Source organism: Vanessa cardui, chromosome 28 (genome assembly GCF_905220365.1).
Source record: "Vanessa cardui chromosome 28, ilVanCard2.1, whole genome shotgun sequence".
NCBI classification, from domain to species: Eukaryota; Metazoa; Arthropoda; class Insecta; order Lepidoptera; family Nymphalidae; genus Vanessa; species Vanessa cardui.
The window spans coordinates 4,922,721-4,932,771 of record NC_061150.1 but is presented as its reverse complement, the minus strand read 5'-3'; the positions used below and the strand labels follow the sequence as shown (position 1 = coordinate 4,932,771).

Here is a 10,051-nt window from a genome sequence, read left to right as displayed (position 1 = left end):
GATAATACCAGGTTATATATAATATAAAAAAAAACAAAAAATAAATCAATATATACATGGATATTAAAAAATCGAAACAAAAGAAAACATTTTTTTATGTCAAACTGAATAATTTTCTGTCATGTTTAGGCGAATTTTCCCGAAGCATCCCTCGCACTCGCCCCGTAGATGGGGCGAGAAACCACCACTGGAAATCGCTCATAGCAATATTAACTCACCTCTCATTCACTTAAGGGTGATATTCGCTTATTCATTGCGAATTTATGTTATTTTACATAATCATAGCTACGTATTTCTATGAAATAATCAGTAGGAGTTACTCTGCCGTGTGGACAGTGTGTCCATTACTTTATATTTGGACCTAAAAACGACTATGATTTTAACATACTGACAAATCCGAGTGTATTCAATGTGAAATAATGTGTGAATATACGATTTTTTTATGTGTGCAATGTTTAACGTTGTGTGAGTTAATTTAATGGAGCAACTATGAAAAATGTAAGAGTATTGAAGAATTAATGGTTTGATGTCGTTGATGTTACAAGGAAGATTATTAATGGTAAGTTTAAACGTCGAATGTTTTGTGTCCGACATTTTTTTTTTCAAATATACTTTCATTCGATTTTGGTCAGATAATTAGCGGCCGTAATTAGATTTGTAACTTCTTGATTGGCGCAACACGACGGCTGGCTTTTATTATTTGTGTGTAGATTATAAATGTATTAAGTATTCATTTTGATTTTTTTTTAAACGTAAAAATTTGTTCCTCCGTCACATGCCAGTATCAAAACAGGCGTATAATAAACATATCGAAATTATTACGATACAGTAAAATAAATTTTGATAAGGTATTAAATATTCAATAAAATTACATTAAACTACCCCATTTGAATGAATTACTTTCTTCTCCTTAGCCTTATTTATAAAGTAAACAAAAAAATACAATTTACGGTATTAAGTTTTTTATCTTCATTATAAAAAAATTAAATAAGACAACGATTTAATCATTTAATTATACTTTAAAAAATATTTGTAATCGCTGTTTTTTTTAAAAAAATTGTGTCACTTGTTTTTGATTTTTTTTAAATATTTTTTACGATACAAACGTCAGTCATTTTACATATATTTTATTTTATTATTATTCTAGAGTTTTAAAGTTAATACAATAAAAGAAAATGCGTCAAACCGATGTAAGTTCTAGCTAATTCAATTTCAATGACATTAATATAAATATGAATCCAAACAGGTTGCGAATATGTTATCTGTACAAATGTTTCTTTTTTCTAGTTCCTCAACTGACAACAATACTAAACTTTTGCATGAAGATTTAGCGCTTTTCGCTGAAGGATTTAATATGAGTATATGTTTGACACGCTTTATTTAACTGCAGGGATGATTTTTATCCCATCAAAAACATAAATGTAAAATGACAGCCAAGTTCAGTATTATGAAATATACCTTGGTTGTTGATTTCAACGACAAAAGAAGTGAAATCTAAATGGGTGCCAAGTTCCATTAGCCTTCCTGAAATTCATTTAATACTACATAAAATAACATAGACTAAGGTCTGACTTGGCTGACTGATATTTGCCAAATTTGATACGTTTATGTCAAACAGTTTTTGAGTTATGAACGGGTCAAAAGTGGTTCCAAAAGGTTCGTGTAAAATTACACACGGTGCTACTCGCCAGTTCTGTTACCTGAACTTTGCTGACACGGTACCGCGTTTCTAGATAAGTAAATTAATTGTTTGATTTCATTTATATTAATATTATAAATGTGACAGTAACTCTGTCTGTCTGTCGATCTTTCACGAGCAAACCGCTGTATCAGTTTTGAAGAAATTTAGTATGAAGCAGCCTTGAACTCCAATGAAGGACATAGGCAACTTTTTTTGCCTGACACATGACAACCAACACTTTTAAACGCAAGCAAAGCCACAAGCATCTACTAGTAATAAATAATAGCAAAAATATTAATGTAATGGTGTCGCTTTGTATTCATGTTCTTTTTACTGACGCAATATACGCACGCAATTTACTACTAAAAAAAAATGTTACGATATACTACTTGGTGGTAGGGCTTTGTGCAAGCCCGTCTGGGTAGGTACCACCCACTCATCAGTTATTCTACCGCCAAACAACAGTACTCAGTATTGTTGCGTTCCGGTTTGAATAGTGAGTGAATGTAATTACGGCTACAAGGGACATAGCATCTTAGGTCCCAAGGTTGGTGGCGCATTGACGATGGAACGAATAGTTAATATTTCTTACAGCGTCATTGTCTATGGGTGATGGTGAGCACTTACCATCAGGTGGCCCATATGCTCGTCCGCCAACCTATTCAAAAAAATAAAAAAAAAAAAAATTTTTTTTTAACCCTATCGCATTCAGAAATAGTGTAGCCTTCTAACCGAGATCGCAAAACAATATTGTATTATTAGTTTCGGAGATTACCATTTTGTAGATTAAAAAAGCCTGGAAATAATACCTGTATACTTCCAGGCAGGATATATTACATACATATATTGTATTTAACTAATACGATTGTATTTTTTAAATGTTGAAAAAGAGTAACTAATGTCTTTCTTGACGGTTCTTCTCAGTAGAATCTACTTTCCGAACCGGTGGTAGCTTCACTTAATTTTTAAATGACGATTCAAAAGTGCTTGTAAAAGCCTACTTGAATAAAGTTTATTTTGATTTTGATTTTTGAATTCAAACAAACAATTAATATTACATGTCACACGTGGCCTCGCTCGTATTTTAAACGACTGTAAAGGTAGTCCATGCCGTACTTGAGGTTGAAACTTACTTCAGACCACATATCTTCAAATTGGAATCAATTGTTTTAAAGTAACAGAAAGACTCGCAATTTGTTGATCACAACTGCTGATTTTCACTTTCGGATATCACGTCAAAATTCCAAGTTTCAAATACCATTGGGATATCCGAAAATCCAAAACAGCGCGATTTCGAAACCATTTCTGTTTCGCACCACTGTGGAGCTAGTATTCCTAGGTGTTCCGGACCGATACGACTTGGGAACTTTCAAGAAAATAGCGCATTCTCTAAAATTTCTAAAGCATCTGCAAGCTCGCGGTGTTGCGATGTTCGTGGTCAGTGGTGGTGACTTTTTATCAGGTGAGCCAGATGCTTATGATTTAAAAAAATAAAGACAGAGTTACGTCAGAATAGAGGTATAGATTAATAATTAATAATATCAATTATCACTGTGTCTCAAAATATCCAATTAATTAACAAATTACAAACACTAATACGTGCAGAGAAAACTATGTACCCAAAACATTTTGCGCGCTCGGAAAATTGTCATTGTTAGTTTATATGGAGCCCTCTTTGGTCAGAAAGCTATATTTTTAGTAGAAAAGTAAAGTAAAGTAACAGCCTGTAAATTTCCCACTCTTGGGCTAAGGCCTCCTCTCCCATTAAGAGAGGGTTTGGAACATATTCCACCACGCTGTTCAATGTTTATTTGTTGCTTATAATTGCAAAAGTCTGTGTGTTTGTTGCGCTTTTATGTCCAAAATCAAACTCACATTCATTAATACCAAACATCCCGATTTCTAGACGCTCATCAACTCTAAATAGTCTTCTATTTAGACGGGCGGGTGTTAGAAATGTGTGATTCTCACACACAAACAGAAAAGTTAGTTGATTTTAAATTTGTTCCCATTACCAGCGCCCTTAGCTCGTATCTCGAGTTTATATCTTGCGTCGAGAGATAAGATCGAATCATCTCAACGGAGACTTTCCAGGAAATTATAATTGTTACTTCGATAATATGAAATTGAATTATCTCACTGAGATTCTTTCGCGCTTCTTTTCGGACGAAATATTGTTTCTTTTAAATTTAAAGTGCCAACTTGGTCGATCGAATCGAACGTAAGCGTGAGTTTTATTTCAGTGGTTAGAATGCGAGTATCTCAACCTATGATTGCGGGTTCAAACCCAGTAAGTATCACTGACTATTCATGTGCTTAATTTGTCTTAACAATTCATCTCGTGTCCGGCGGTGAAGGGAAACGTCGTGAGGAAACCGGCACGTCTAATTTCATAGAATTTCTGCCACACTTGTATTCCATCAATGCTGCAATGCTGGCATTGAAACAGTTGCAAACCTTCTCCTCAAAGGTTGAGGCCTTAGCCCAGCAGTGGGAAATTGACAGGCTGTTCTTGAACAGAAATAAAAAATAAAAAACCCAATCCACAACTCACACAAACGTCTGAGCGAAACATTTTTAATCTGCGTTTAATTTTCCATATTTTCAAAAAGCCGACAGTCGGCGAAGGCGCGTCAGACTTCTCAAAGAATCCGTCAACGCAACCAAAGCTTTGAGGCTGTCACAACGGAAACAGCTTTGAACGGAGGCAGCTTTTTATTCAGCTCACTCTCAGACTTAAGTTTATTTCGTTATGTCTGACACAGTGCCGGCGAAATAGTTTTTTTGTGAGGATTTTGCGATTCGTACACGATTTGGTAAGAATAACAAACATATCTTGAGCAGAGTTGTGTTCTAGATTAATATATTTTTATTTATAGTTCACAATTAAATATATTTTCTCTCGGACTATGGAATTAAGAGGCCTCTATTTTAAGAATCGAATACCTCAAAACAACACGGTGTTTTTTATGATTTTGTTTATTGATAGCTCTTATTGTCGATGGTGAAGTCTTTTGGTCAGTTTTCTTGACGCAGCGAGCGTAAATATTTTGATTACTTGGAAATTTTGGTGGCTCTCTCTCAGGTAGTCTTTTACAAGCACTTTTAAGTCGTCCCTTTACAAATTATAGTAAGTGAAGCTACCCTAATGGTAGCTTCGAAATGTAAATTATATCGGGAAAAAACGCCGTGAAATTCAGTAGTAATTCAAACTAAAAAATAAACTTATGTAAGTTAAATACAATTATATATTATGTATATAATATCCTGCCTGGAAATTTACGATTTTTTAACATCCATATAATCTTGTATTGAATAGTATGCCTTTATTACCAATGTATATTTTTACAAATGATTTGTGAACAATTATACTTTGGCTTAAACGACTTTTTGAAACTAACGATACATTTGCATTTCCATCGTTTACAGCGCTGAATGTAGATGATTTTTTTTCAAGTTTCTTCATTTCGAATGCTTTCTATTTACAAGGAGTAATTTTAAGAATCGCTGGATCGTTGCGAGTCTTAAATGTGGGTCAGATGGAACAAAGGAAATAATTGTGAAGCAAAACTACGAACCTACACGATTAGAAAATACTGATTTATATTCCGGAGATTTTTCTTGAACCGAGATGATCCAGTGGTTAGAACGTTTGCATCTTAACCGATGATTGCGGGTTCAACAGGCAAGCACCACTGAATATTCACGTGCTTAATTTGTGTTTGTAATTCATCCCGTGCTGGGTGAAGGAAAACATCGCGAGTGAACCTGCATGTGTCTAATGTCATAGAAATTCAGACACATGTGTTCCAATGCGTGGTGGAATATGTTCCAAACGATCTCCTTGAAGGGAGAGAAGGGGTTAGCCCAGCAGTGGGAAATTGACAGGCAGTTATTGTTGTGGTCTTGTTTATGATATTTAATTTGCATTATTCATGATTAATGCTGGCCGTATAGTGAAACACGGATTAGTGAGTAAATCAGTAAATAATAGTAATAATAGTAAATAAATATGGAATCTGGAAGTATATCATTTTCTTTTAAAACTCGTGACCATCATACGATGCATCTCTCTCATTCACAGTAAAGCACACTATAATTTAAAGTGAGAAAGAGTGCCTTCATGAGTGTATAGCTCTGAAATCAAGAATAAAGATTAATAAAACATAGATTTTCGTAGTCCATGCAATCGTTTTATAGTTAAGCTATATTTTACATCACTAACAATTCTTAAATATATCACTACATCGTATAAAACAAAGTCGCTTTCTCTGTCCCTATATCCCTGTGTATGCTTACATCTTTAAAACTACGCAAAGGATTTTGATGGGTTTTTTTTTATAGAGTGATTCGGGACGAAGGTTTTTGTATGTAATACATGGAGAATATAGTAAATAAATACTGATAATTTTAGAAATTTCTCATTTGATTTTATAAGTTATAAGTAAACAGATTCTGTAGTATATTTAGTATCAGTATTGCACCCGTGCGAAGTCGGGGCGGGGCGCTTGTTTTTCATTTATAATACAATACTCCTTCACTCAAATACTTATATCTTTATTAATTTTACTTCTAGAGTGCCTATGACAGTTTTGATGCTGATCAAAGATCCATTATCCAAGCTCACGACCAATGACATCGCGTAATTTCGATTTTGTATTTCAGCTCTCGACCAATAATATAGCGCCATTTCGTTGTCAAATTTTGTTTATTTGGCTTTTATCCTTTTGTAGTTGAAAGGTTATTTAAATTGTTATGAGCTGATAATTTGAAGATTCTTCGAGAGAAATCTATATTAATAAATTTGAATGTAAGTCTGTCTATCTGTCGCTTCTTCATTCGTTCACGACCAAACCAATGAACCAAATTTCATGAGATTGAGTATGTAAAGTTGAAATCCAAGAAGAGATATGGAAACTACTTTTTTGCCTAACACATGTCAATCAACAACCTAAAATGGGGCGAAGCCACAGGCGACTACTGTAATATGTAAAGTGTCATGGCTATATGTTCCAGCAGTGTCGAAGTCCATATGATACTCATTGTTACCCGGCTAGGGCGATTGACAGATACTAGGCATAGAAAGTAGCTTATGTCCTTCTTCGGAATTTAAGCATGCTTTTTGCAATTTTATCAATTCCGTTTCGCCGTGAAAAATAGTAGATACAGTTACTCACATTTATAATATTGATAGAGACTTGTGGGTCTCTTGCGAAACGTTGCGTTTATGCGCAAATAATTGTCGAGGAATCGCTGACTCTGATATCACAATTTATATTAGTTTTAGAGTCAGAGGTCAACTACCAGAGATGACAAATGAAAAACCATAGATTTAGTTGTAAGCTAAAAAAAGGTGTTCATTACTTCTTGGGTGTGTCAATAAATTATTATTATATTATTCGAAATTTTTTTTTTTTAAAAACCTATGACAGATTGTTTTTTTATATAATTGTAAACTGCCAGTCACTCATTTACATTTAGCGCCAAAATGATGAAACCTCTTTTAAACGAAATGATGAATGTCAAATAGTATATTTATTGTTTGTTTAGTTAGAATTGAAGTTTCTTGATAGCAATTTGCCTTAATTTTGATTAAGTTTTTTCATATTTTTTATTATACTGTAGCAGCACCGCTCTCTAACTCAATAGTAATTTTTGAGTCGCAATTCCGATCCTCTGGGCGAACGAACCAGCAGTGGAGGCAATGAGGCGAAGTGTTATACTTTTGATAAAGTTTTTTGCACCACTACTCCAAGGGCCAAGCGTTTCGACAGCAAATGGAACAAAAAAGTAATTAGATAATAATTATAAGAAGATAATATATTTGCATATGTTACTATAACTTGTCTAAAAAGAGATTGATATTTTTGCGTTTGCGTTGGGTTTAATAATAAAACTTTGGTCTCCATTTTTCCGGGATTAAGGTATCTGGGAAGGTACATTATTAATAATATATTGTTGGACAACGTGTGCATCTTGTTGGTTTTTATAAACTATTGTGTGTCAACTATTGTGTATGAGCCAGGGATAAGTTTGTTATATGTATAACTGGCTGTTCCCCGTGACTTGGCTCGCGTAAAAGTAACAGCCTGTAACTTTCACACTGCTGGGATAAAGCCTCCTCTTCCATTAAGGGGCTTGGAACATATTCTATCACGCTGTTCCAATGCGGGTTGGTGAATCCAAATGTAGCAGCTTTTCTAGCAGCGTTCTAATCACTGGGTCATCTCGACTCATCTCATTTCGACCTTGTTCGAAATGATGTTCGTCTAGTCTCGCATTTTTAAATTTGGACCGATAATTATTGTTTAAATATTGACAAATATCCAGTGTTTAATCGTTTTTATAAAACAAAAGAAATAAATAGATATTAATTGATACTTTTTTTCAAATAAATTTTTGAAGTTGCATTTTTGACAAATTAAAAAAAAAAACGCTAAAAAACGTGATAACTCAAAAATGGTTCACTTTTGGATTATGCATATGGGGGTTAAAATTTTTGCAAATAGTCAACCCTATCACCTAACGGATATACGTCGAGTTACCAATAACCCTTTATATATATTTTTTATTTCTAGCTCAGTAGCTATTTATATGTCTACCCGTGATCACGAACGCTGTAAAGTGCTCGAAACGTCGGGATGTCCAAAATAATTAATATACGCGATTAAAATCCGTAATAACTAGTTTTATTTAAAAGCTATTTATAATTTTGAAACTGCTTTAATTTTTTCTAAATTATATCGAATATGATTGGTGTCTGCGCTATTAAGAGGATCTATTTGATCCATTTTTGAAAAGTTTATATATCATACAATATTATAACGCATGGTATTGAGCTCCTTAGACACTCCCCCTCATAAAATCCGCCAACACTTAATTATGTAATAAGGAATATTTCACTGTTTGTTCAGAAAGCGTTGCTAATCTCTTCATCCGCCAAATAGTCTGTGACTATATCCGCCAAATAGTCTGTGGCTTTTATGTTGTTTATTTGTTTACATACAAAGTTTAAAATGGTAACTCGTTCATTGTGAAACGAACGTGGCCTTACGGTGCGGCTAAGAAAAGCATAGATTTCCCAGTCGAGAGGAAGCCTTAACGCTTATTTGATGTAGGTATTGTAGGAAAGTGATAAATATATTTATATGCTGTGTATTGGAAACAGAATGCTATGGTGTACCTACTTAATACGGGGTCTTTTTGACCATGTATCGCACTAAAAAAAATCGATCTCATGACATGACATGACATCGCGTTTAAGTTTCTCAAAAGATATGGGGTCAAATAAGCCCCGTACCGCAGGGGTGAAAAAATATGTCGTATGATGATGCGATATTTTTAATTTTGTATTTATTTTAAAGAACTCCAAATATGGATAGACCACAGCTATACTAAAAATCTAAAACACTTTACTGCAAAAAATGCGGTTTCACAATGTCAGTTTAAATTTTGGCGCGAAAATGAATCTATATGTCGTATGACGTCACTGCTGTTTGTCACTGGCCCATTAATCGTATTTGTGTTCGCTGGCTTTCATACTTATGTACTCTATTTCGACTTGTGAGATAATTTTTGTAAAAATTTAAGACGGACTATCGATACTCCGGAAAAAAAACGCTTTGTTGACGTATGTTTTGAGCTAATTTGTTCATCTACTTCAATAAAGTTTTCAACTAAATGGTTTTTGACTAGACCTTCTGACACATCATTGAGATTGATAAAAGTGGTTTCAAGCTGAAAAGATAAATCTGGAGTCTGCTTTGACAAATTTTCCATTTCAATTCGAAAAACGTAATTAATTTTCGTTTCAATGTTCAATTTTTTACAACTATAACCTGTAATAAGTAGTCATAACATGAGTGACGTCACCGAACGCTATATTCGTATTTTGAAACACGTTCCGTCTCACGTTACTTTAATTCGTAATTTACGATCACTGCTATAATAAACCAATATGCAACATGACTATGTTATTTAATGTATAACAATACTTATATATATTTAACCTCTTTTGTAAAGCCTTCTTTATAAAACTGAAGGTATAAAATTATGTACTTTCAGAGCATAAAGAAGAAAAAAAGAAATAATTACAGCAAAAGTTCTCGTGCACGGGAAATCCTTTCTCTTGAAGTGGACGTGTTCCGTCCTCGTATTGTCTTGAATACACGAGAGTCTTGTAGAATGACAGACTCAATTTTTAAACTTTAAACTTAACAACGCTCGAATACGAAAATGCTGAAAAAAAAGGTAACTCAAAATATAATATCAGTAACAGCCTGTAAATTTCCCACTGCCGGGTCTGCTCCTTTCCCCTTGAGGAGAAAGTTTGGAACATTCCAACACGCTGTTCCAATGTGGTTTGTTGGA

The 10,051-nt window shown here is 33.9% G+C and overlaps 1 protein-coding gene across 2 annotated transcripts in view; it reads left to right on the top strand.

Moving 5' to 3' along the window:
* The first annotated feature begins 297 nt into the window (after window positions 1–297).
* The window catches only part of LOC124541613 (glutamate receptor ionotropic, kainate 2), a 98,727-nt gene continuing 88,973 nt past the window's right edge, over window positions 298–10,051 (top strand). For both annotated transcript variants that reach the window (XM_047119537.1, XM_047119536.1), the window contains exon 1: window positions 298–559. The gene's annotated coding sequence lies outside the window, so the exon portion shown is untranslated. The remainder of the gene's footprint in view (window positions 560–10,051) is intronic.